Raw genomic sequence first — 11305 nt, forward strand, 5'->3', positions numbered from 1 at the left:
GGTGTGTGTATGTATTGTGATTTCCTGTTTACATTTTATGATGATAGAAGGAGGGAGAAGATGAAACCGAGTGCCACCGTGTAGCCTTCTACCCTCGAACACCACCAAGGGAAATGCCGAGATTCAAGTTCCAGCCCACTGATGTATTATATGCTCTCAGTCCATGAGACACTGAGGAGGGATTTAGTGCAGGGCTTGGCCCCAAAGCTGGTGATGTGGAACTTTACGCCACTACTTCTTCTGACGTTTGCCAGGGCAAAGGGAAAGCCGACAGCTGCTCGTGGCATACAGCAAAACCAGCACTATAGATCCAAATATCTCGTATACTAGTATTCGTCTATAATACAACACATCACAGTTAATGCATCTTCTGAAAATGTTAGAAACTGAAGTGGTTTTATTTTGCTGTATTTATGGTTTTCCTTATTTAGTACTGTGTGTTTCTCTTAGGATCTATGGTATGTGATTAAATACTTAAGTAAGATTTTCTTTTATTTATGAATTTGGGTAGTTGTGTACGGCAAAGAACTTAAACACTTTTTGTCTCTTCTTCTCTTCTCCTCCCAGAACCACACTATTCTTTCTTTTCTTTTTTATCTCCTCCTCGGAAACGATCCGTTTGTGCTTTTTATTGAAATGATTTTATAGCGTTAACTCCGCTTCTGAACTCTCTTCTATTGTAGCCCATCTGTGGCGTAATTAAAACATCCGCCGCATCCTTCTTCACCTCATCTACCAATTCAGGTGTGGCCTTTAACCCCACGATGTAGTTGAAGATCCTTTCGGTCAGCCTGCATTCATCCATCTTTACTGGGTGACCATACAACTTCAGTCTCCAATTCGTCATGTGAACCTTCTCAGTGTACATGTAGACTTCTTCTTTTTTCCTCTTCTTCCATATTTCACCAGTAGTCATGTGTAGATCAAACGTTTTCTTCAAAATCTTTCTATTTTACTTTTCGAGTTCTTGACATGTCATTTCTTGTTTGAAATTACATATTCCGAGGAATATAGTCCTTCAGCTTGTACTATCAAGTTAAGGTGACCTATTTTGAACTTGTAGGAAAAGGGCTGTTTGTTAAATTTACTCTGTGTTAGCTTGTAGGCCAGGACTAGTTTGTGCCTCTTCCTTTCTTTGCCTTCTCATCCAGTCCAAAGGATTAGTACCATTCCCCATGGTATTTAAGCTCCTCTGTCCTCTTAATCTTCCCATGATTTAGTTTCAGGCATCTCTCACTTTGGTGTCTGTACACCATATAATCTGTGTTTTCTTAGAAGATTTGAAGATCCATTTGTACTGTAATATCACCAAGCTCTCAAGAATTTTTCGAAAGTCTTCTCGGTTGTTGGTTACGAGAGCAAGGTCGTCGGCAAAGGCTAAACACTTGATTCTCTGGTTCTCTCTATTCCTTCCAAGGCATATTTCTCTTATTCCTAAAAATTCACAGCCTCTTCCTACGTTTTCACTATTTTCTCCTGTACGTTGTTGAAGATGATTGGAGATAATCCTTATACGGTCCCTATCTTAATTTCAAACGGATTACAAATTTCTCTGAAGAACTTGACTTTCTAGATGGCACTTGTCAGCGTTTGTTTAACGATGTATCCAGTTTTTCCGTTAGTTACAATCTCTTCCAATGTCTGTTGAATCGTGCAACTTCTTACCGTCGACAACAGTCAACACAGTTAGAGAGTATCTTATAAGAGACTGGAAGTGGAGAGATCCCCCGTAATTATTTGGATCAGCTCGGTTCTTTTTTATGAAGTGGGTGAATGATCGCAAACTTTAGGTCATTTGGAATCTGTCTGGTTTTCCGTATTGCTTCTATAAGGTGACGGATTTCTTCTGCAGCAGTCTCTCCTCCAAATTTCCACATTTCTGCCACGATATCTTCTTGCCATGTTTATTTGTTTTCCTCGAGCTCTTTATCTGTGTCGATCTATTGCGGTTATGGGACAGCGGCCGGTCAGATATTTACCAAATAAAAATCATCAAACAGCTGTATGTTTTCAGAAGCTGTTATTTTAATTACACGATCAGATTGTGCAGCACCATATCACGCAGTACCATTCAGAACGATTCGGGACAGGAACAATGGGAAGAAATGTGGTCCATCATGTTACAACAGCTCTAATGAAGTGACGAAAAGTATATCTCGAGTTTCGTTTGGTTTCAGTGAAAGATTATCTAATAGTGAGGGTTTCATCATTTGACAGAACGTCCCTCTAAATGAATAGTAATTTGAGTGCATTTTGAGGAAGAAGGGCACATCAGAAAAGACTGCAATAAAATCAAACTAGCGGCAGTGTGTGTGTGCCATGTAATATAGGGGTAGAAAGTGCACGAGGAAAAGCGACGTATGTCACATGTATCATAACACGATGAAGCAATGAGGACCCTAATGACACCATCAGGTGTGGTCTATGTACGAAACATAAGTCACCATTGAGAAGGAGGAGAAGGGGCAACGAAAGAGCGACATATTACTGTCAAAAAGTGAGCAGTAATTATTATAGAAAAAAGCATGCGGCACAGACTGAAGCAGAGCATCATGCACCTGCGAAAAGTAGGAAGGAAATTTTTGGCGAAAATGCATATCTAGGAGTGATGTATACTATAGGCGATCAGGATTTGGTGACACAAACTTGGCAATTGTAAACAGAATGCAACAGCACACATTCTGCGCTGCCTACGGAAGTAATATAAGATTCGCCAGTGCATGTTGTGAATCTGCAACAAAACAGTACGAGGCTCAGCGCCAGTTCGTACAGGAAACGAACACCTACTACAGGGAAGTAAACAATAATACACAGCCCGGAACAGATTGGCGGCGGATTTATGAAAGCAATAAGAACGTTATGCAATTCACTAGGTTCTAAGAGGCCATGAGGTTTAGTACAGTGTTAGCACATCTAGCAAGCAATACGCATCCAGAAGGGGCGTATGACACTTTTAGGTACCTGATTTCGCATACAGAAGCTATTTTAAAATAAACAATCTGCCAAAAGAAGCGGAAAAACTGGAGAAGTTACTGAAACAGGTTTCTGCCAGTAAATGTGAATCATTCTCCTTAGAAGGGTTGTATTAGAAGATTAGCAGAAGAACTTCAGTTAGCTGTATTGTGCCTCCAACAATCAAAAAACTAAGGCAGTATAGATCGACCGTATGCCAATAACTGCCAAAATAGTCATACAATGGGAGCTTTCTATGGCAGCAATAGCAGTATTTAACAAGGCCATAAGAGTGACAGAAATATGACATTGTTGTTCAGAACAAACAATCTGTGTGTAAATGTTAACCGGAAGGGAGAGTTTCATCTTGGTTTGCTTGTATTTTCAGTTTAGTGAGAAGGTCGGTGAGAATCTGCTAAGACTAAATGTTACTAGACTCCAAGGACGAATTAAGGTTCTTGTGTCTTCATTGATGCAAATAGTAAGTCAATATTGTGATATAGCCGGAGGACGGATGACCGTGGACGACAACTAAAGAAACCATTATTTTCTTAACTCATTCTACAGATACCGAATGCACCTTGTAATACACCAACCTACGAAGGGAGAAATGTCAAATTTTGACGTCATTTTAGCAGATAAGGAGCGACGCGCCGCGTGGAAGGCTGGAGAGTTGAGAGCAGAATGATATCGAGTGTTCACAATATCATACGCTATACAATCAGTGGAAGCGAAATACAAGACGCTACAAAAAACCTGTGCGTAAGGCCGGAATATAACATCAAGGACACTGACTGAGAAGATCTAAGAAAGGTGTTTCAGTACCCGGAAGCCCATCGTTGGGTGATAATGTGCAAGAACTGGTAGTGGCTGTACATAAAGAATGGAGGCATCTACACTTGTCAGAGGAGGTCACACTAAATACCTTGCATCTAGACTGGGGCGCTGCAGAAAGTAAGATATCAAACAAGGATAGCGAAGAATCTACATCAGTGCAGCACAACCGAAGAAGAAAGTGTCTGAATGTTGCATAGATACAGCTATGTTAATGAACGTGTTAAGGAAGGGTTATGGAAAACAGAAATGGAACCACGGAAGCAATTCGAGGAGGCTAACCAGGAAACCAGTCACTGAGGCATGGAATAAAAATTAGTCTGCGAAAAAATACCATCACCAGCAATCTTAGCCACGGTCAAAAGGAATGATAGGACGGTAACAGAAAGTTGGGAACAGTTAGCTGACTTGCTAATGTAAACACTAATTCCTGACGATGGAAAAGAACGTGAGGCAGGAGATCAGCATAGGTTACGAAAAATGTTATGAGAAGAGTACAGAAACAATAAACTTGGGTACACTTTTGCACAAGAAGAAATTAGGCAAGCTGTTTTTAGACAGAGGAAAGAAAAATCTCCACGACCGGATGGGATCCCTGCCAAAGAAATGCATGCCCTATGTGACCAGTTAGACAGATACATGTGCGAACTGTACAGTGAGTGTCCCATATAAGGAAGGGTCCTTCCACCGTGCAAGAATGTTGAAGTAGTAATACTTAGTACGCCGCAAGACAAGGATACGGTAATACCCAAAACCTACAGTCCAATTTGTCTTTCGAACATTCTCAGCAAAGTATTTGAAAAAAGTATTATAAAAGAGATTACAAGATCTCAGGCATCTACATGGGATGAGCCCTCACAAACACTGGTTCAGAAGACGCAAGAAAATTGAAGATGCGATTAATTAGGTGATTTCGCTAGTGACAGATACCCATTCTAAGTGCGCTATAGCGATGGTGATCGACAATGCTGGCACTTTGGATAACCTATGGTGGCCACCGGTCTTTGGTCGCATTATGGGTTTGGACTGACGAGAAGCACTGTACAACTGCTGGAGACGTTATTGCCGAGGGCGACGTGCTACTTTATCTTGCGCGGGAAAGACAATAACGAATGGCTGTCTGCAGGCATCAGTATCAGGTCTATAGTTATGCGTTGCAGCACTGGATTCCACACTACAAAAGTTGCGTGACAGGGGTGACATGAACGGGCTGGTGGCATTTGGAGGTAATGTGCTGTTCGTTGTAATTCATGACTCCAGACGAATTACAAGAAACAAACTCCACGAACTGAAGGGCTGGTGTCGAAGTGTTAAATCGTCACTAGCACCTCACGAAACAACTTGCCTCCAGCTGAAAGGGAACCTAGCAAGATACGCTAAAATAAAATTAAATGATGTAACGATTAGGAGAAGTGCAATACGGTGCTATCTAGCGGTACTTCTGGACGAACGTCGCAACTTTGAACATCATATAGAGGAAGTGGGCAGAAAAGGTACAAATGGTTCAAATGGCTCTGAGCACTATGGGACTTAACTTCTGAGGTCATCAGTCCCCTAGAACTTAGAACTACTGAAACCTAACTTACCTAAGGACATCACACACATCCATGCCAGAGGCAGGATTCGAACCTGCGACCGTAGCGGTCGCGCGGTTCCAGACTGTAGCGTCTAGAACCACTCGGCCACTTCGGCCGGCTTGGGATTACAGATTGCAGCTAGTGAAGTCAACCTCGTAAGTGAGATGAGTTCAATAAGGAGTGCTGTTAAGTTTAACAAGTGCCTACTGCACTACCCCGAATGATTCCTTGTTAGTAATTCTACGAGTATGCTCCCTGGACTAGGAAAAGAGGAAGACGAGAACCTTTTACTGGTTAAAGAAAGGCTGTCAAACGGAAGAACTAAGGATACTTGGAACTGAGGCCAGTCCGAAAAATTTAATAAAAGATAAGGTATTACAAAACTCGCAAAACGAATGGGACGCATTAGGCACAGGCGGGAGAAGATGTAAATTTCTCCCTCACATCTGAGAAAAATCAAAAATAATATTTCTTAACCCATCGAGTGGACTTATACATTATTTGAGTGACCATGGCCCCCAGTATCTATACAAAATCAGAGGACAAATCAATGACAGCTACGCTCGCAGCAGTGTGAGCACAACAGGACACTTATTGTGGGACTGCGTGCTGTAAGAAAATGCGGCGGCTAACTGTCATTAACGGTATCGTATCCCATAGCAGCTGTAAGAAGCGAGTCGACCTGGCGCATCTTGGATGATACTGCAGGCGCAGGAAGGCCATGGAGCACTTAAAGAGGCACTCAACCACACGTCAGCACACTGCCATCACCGCTATACGACGTACTCCGCAGATGGAGGGAAGACAACTGTGAGGTCGGCGACCACCGAAAGAAATAGTTTCTCAGGAAATCTACATCAGGTTGTTGCAAGTGACCATGAAAGTGTGAAGTTTAAGACGTAACAGTGATTGGTGGAATTGCTCGTTACAGTGGAAACGCTGCTGACGTCCTGCCCGACAGCCTTGGAATTCCGCAGACAGTGGCTGTTGACCAGGGTAGTTTGAGGGCGAATCTAGTAGCGGATACAACGAGTTACAAGTTAAATGCACAAAAATTAATGAACGAACAGAGAACAGGTTCTGTAGGCCTTATAATTGCATTAGAAGTTCTGTAACTGGTTAAGGGTGCTACTGCAGTTTTGTAGTAACTGTAGTAGTTGTACTATTCTTACAATAATTTAAGTGTCAGAGATAAACAGTAAATATTTAATTACATTACTAGCCAAGAAAATTTGATTTGCATACCTTACTTTAGCCTGCAGTTATGAAGAATAAATAAAAATAATACCAAACAAAAAGACTTAATAACGCCATCTTCAGATCACTGTGCACTCCATGTAGTCTATAGAGAATTAAATGAATCAGTGCATAATCGAAACCATCAAAACCTTTTCCCGAATATTTTTTGTGGAGTGTGTGCTTCGAAGACTTGACAACTCAAATCTTCGAAGTACATACTCCACAGCTAACTTTGTTTCGATAAGCTACATAATTACTAGATAACTATTCCTTCGCTATCATTTTTCTAAAATGATTTGTGAAATAACACTGTTCTTACAGTGACATGTATGCTTATGGACAGTTATCTGTTTGATGTAACACAGTAAACAAATTAGTTTAACAACGCCTCCAGTAATTTGATGCACTGAGCTAAACCTGCATTCACTGTGTAATACATTTCTCACTTAAATCTTCATACAAATGTTAACTGACCACATTTAATTTTTTTTCGGTACTTTCATGGGTTCCTGACTCACTGCAGAAGTATAAAATATTCTAGTATATTAATTTTGTCGTCTTACATTGCGCCGCCCTCCTGAAAGAGGACAGGCACATTTTTCCTCATATTTCGGCACTTATTTGAAATTTCGCTTTTGCAGCGTGTAGTTGGCGTCAACTGGAAAATCTCCTGCCCATTATGTCTGTCACGTGATGCCTAATGTCATCGGGAAAGGTTGGTTTTCTTCCAGGTCCAGAAAAACGATTTTTGATGCTCAGTTTTACGTTCCCATAGTTTTAACTAGTGTCAGATTAACTCTGGTAGTTGTGCATTAAGGGGCACAGAAAAACACGAAGAATGATCAGCACTACTGGAGCGACAACACTGCCCTGGCTCTAGCCACTGCTACTGTCATGCAGCAGCGCTGGTCAGTCTCTGCTGGCGTACTAGTCATTCTTCGTGTCTATTGTGCTCCTTGATACATATGTTTAAGCTAACACAAACATAGATTAATTTGGACCGCTGTATCAAATGTACACATAAAAGTCATCTTTAAACATTTGTTTTGCTTAGCAATATTTGTTTCGGATTACTCAATACTACATAAAATAGATCGCAAATATCAGAGGAAATGCATCCGATGACTCACTGGAGGGACACCCGACCCCAGTAACACATACCTTGGTAACAGCAGTGTTTGAGGGTTTCTTTCTTTATATGGTATAATTTTACTGAGATTTTGCAGTGATTTATTCAACATTTCATTCGCTGTGCTAATAAAACAAGCTCGTTGTAAATGGAACGCCGTTGAGCCAGTTAGCCTTTATCAGTCACAGCAGAGTAGATGGATTTCATTTCATAGAGCGTTTAGATTGAAAGGAAGCTGTAAACTGAATAGCTACACACTGAATGAACTTTTTTTGCTTGCCGTAGTGGCCGTGCGGTTCTAGGCGCTACAGTCTGCAACCGAGCGACTGCTACGGTCGCAGGTTCGAATCCTGCCTCCGGCATTGATGTGTGTGATGTACTTAGGTTAGTTAGGTTTAATTAGTTCCAAGTTCTAGGCGACTGATGACCTCAAAAGTTAAGTCGCATAATGCTCAGAGCCATTTTGAACTTTTGTTCACGTTTAAGTTCTTACCATGTTGCAGTGACAGTGATATTCCACAAATTCTGGGAAGAGTCAAATTACATAAATTTTTACTTATTCCTGCATTAAAAGCGACAGAATTTTTGACCGTTCCATTAGTGAACAATCAGGTTTCGTCCCCATTCTTCAACTTTATTCGACGGATTTCATCTTTATTTAACAGATCAACCTAATTTTTGTTAATTTTCTTTTCCCATCCAAGCGTCACTTAGGGTAATTGCGGTGATTTGACAAAACCTTGCCACTATGGAAGTTTCAGTGCTTGTTGGAAGTATCACCTAAACATCTCAGCGGCCACCTGAAGGCCAGTGAAAGCGAAAAAATGTACAGCTGTCAACAGCAAAATGCACTTTCGCACCCTACCATCAGCTCCAACCAACTAAAACTGCGATTCTTTTGACCACGTCACGGTTTTCCAGTCACCTAAGGTCCAACACATAAGGTCACGAGCATAGGAGAAGCACTGCAGGCGAAGTCGTGCTGTTAGCAAAGACACTCGCATCAGTCGTCTGCTTCCACAGCCCACTTCGCCGCACTGTCCTAACGTATACGTTCGTCCTACGTTCCACATTGTTTTATGCCGTTACTTCACATGCTGTTTCTTAGACGTTAGCACTGAAACCTCTACAGAAACGCCACTATCTTCTGCCGCTAAGTGAAAGCTAAGTGATTGATAATGCATGAAATATGGTATACTAGGTAAGCTCTTAACACTGTTGTTCTCGGAATAATGAATTCCTCAACAATTTACAAAATGAAATGTCTCATGGCCTATCTCCAACTACGATCCCGCGTTCAACGTACGTTAATACCCGTCGTGCGGCCATAATTACGCCGTGAATCTTTCTACATGATGCACCTGAGTACAAATGACACGTCCACCAATGAACTGCCCATTTATACCTTGTGTACGCGATACTATCCCCATCTGTATATGTGCATATCACGATCCCATGACTTTTGCCACCTCAGAGTATGTACAAGTACAAAATAATTATGTGAAACGAAGACCCAAAGATAAATGCTTGAATTACGAAGGGCACAGTTAAAGCCACAGACTTTCTCTCCTATTGTTGAATCGGTATATCATAGAACTAACAAGTAATGACAAAAATAAAATGAAGGTCAATGAGTGGCGTTAAAACTCTAATATTTGCTGATATCTTTAACAGTTACGTTAGTATAAGAAGGGGTTGTAGGACCTGTTGTACGAAATGAACAGGACAATGAATACAGAAAAGGTATTTAGCGTAAATCAAATAATAACCAAAGTAATGAACAGCAGCAGAAATCTGATTAACCATGACCTTCTCTTCAAAACTACGGAGCACGTTATAGACAAAGTGAAGCGAATCTGCTACCCCGAAAGCAAAGTAATGCACGAAAAAGGTACAGGGCATAAAGGGCATCTATGAAACCACACATTCCCCTATGACGCTGATACCCACGTATTTTGCGGTCTAAAACGACAGTTCGCAGTGACCTGAGCACCACGAAGATGTTCTTCACAATCTTTGACACTGGTGAAACACTCGGATGTCTCAAAACTTCTCTAAGGGTATTGTCAAGCTGCATCCTCATCAAACGTCATCGCACTCGTTTTTGAATTAGATACGAAAGCTAAAGGTGCTTACGGTATTTCAGTGCTCCTACTTTTTGTCCTCCTGTCACCTTATCGTGGGTGTATACGATATTCATACATGCATGGATAAAACAGAAAAAGGGTCCCTCTAAGACCCCGTGTTCGACTATACCCTCAGTGGCACCCGCGCACCTCTACCGCGAATTTTACGCTACTAGCCATTGAAATTGCTACACCACGAAGATGACGTGCTACAGACGCGAAATTTACCCGACATGAAGAAGATGCTGTGATATGCAAATGATTAGCTTTTCAGAGCATTCACTCTAGGTTGGCGCCGGTGGTGACACCTACAACGTGCTGACATGAGGAAAGTTTCCAACATATTTCTCATACACAAACAGCAGTCAACCGGTGTTGCCTGGTGAAACGTTGTTGTGATGCCTGGTGTAAGGAGGAGAAACGCGTACCCTCACGTTTCCGACTTTGATAAATGTCCGAATGCAGCCAATCACGATAGCTCGCGTTGGTAGAGATCCAATGACTGTTAGCAGAATATGGAGTGGGTGGGTTTAGGAGGGTAATACGGAACGCCGTGCTGTATCCCAACGGCCACGTATCAGTAGCAGTCGACATGACAGGCATCTTAACCTCATGGCTGTCACGGATCGTGCAGCCACGTCTCGATCCCTGAGTCAACAGATTGGGCGTTTGCAAGATAACAACCACGACCTTTGCAGCAGCATGGACTATCAGCTCGGAGACCATGGCTGCGTTACTCTCGACGCTGCATCACAGACAGGAGCGCCTGCGATGGTGTACTCAACGACAAACCTGGGTGCACGAATGGAAAAACGTCATTTTTTAGGATGAATCCAGGTTCTGTTTACAGCAACATGATGGTCGCATCCGTGTTTGGTGACATCGCGGTGAATGGATATTGGAAGCGTGTAATCGTCATCGCCTTACTGGCGTATCACTCGGCGTGATGGTATGGGGTGCCATTGGTTACACGTCTCGGTCACCTTTTGTTCGCATTGACGGCACTTTGAACAGCGGACGTTAAATTTCAGATGTGTTGCGACCCGTGGCTCTACCCTTCATTAGATCACTGCGAAGCCCTACATTTCAGCAGGATAAATCACGACACATGGTGCAGGTCCTGTACGGGCCTTTCTGGATACAGAAAATGTTCGACTGCTGCCCTGGCCAGCACATTCTCCAGGTCTCTCACCAACTGAAAACGTCTGGTCAATGGTGGCTGCGCATCTGGCTCGTCACAATACGCCAGTCACTACTCTTGATGAACTGTAGTATCGTGTTGAAGCTGCATGGGCAGCTGTACCTGTACACGCCATCCAATCTCTGTTTGACTCAATGCCCAGGCATATCAAGGCCATTATTACGGCCAGAGGTGGTTGTTCTGGGTACTGATTTCTCAGGATCTATGGAACCAAATTGCGTGAAAATGTAATTACATGTCAGTTCTA

The sequence above is a fragment of the Schistocerca piceifrons genome, chromosome 7, assembly GCF_021461385.2.
Source record: "Schistocerca piceifrons isolate TAMUIC-IGC-003096 chromosome 7, iqSchPice1.1, whole genome shotgun sequence".
In the NCBI taxonomy this organism is placed as follows: Eukaryota; Metazoa; Arthropoda; class Insecta; order Orthoptera; family Acrididae; genus Schistocerca; species Schistocerca piceifrons.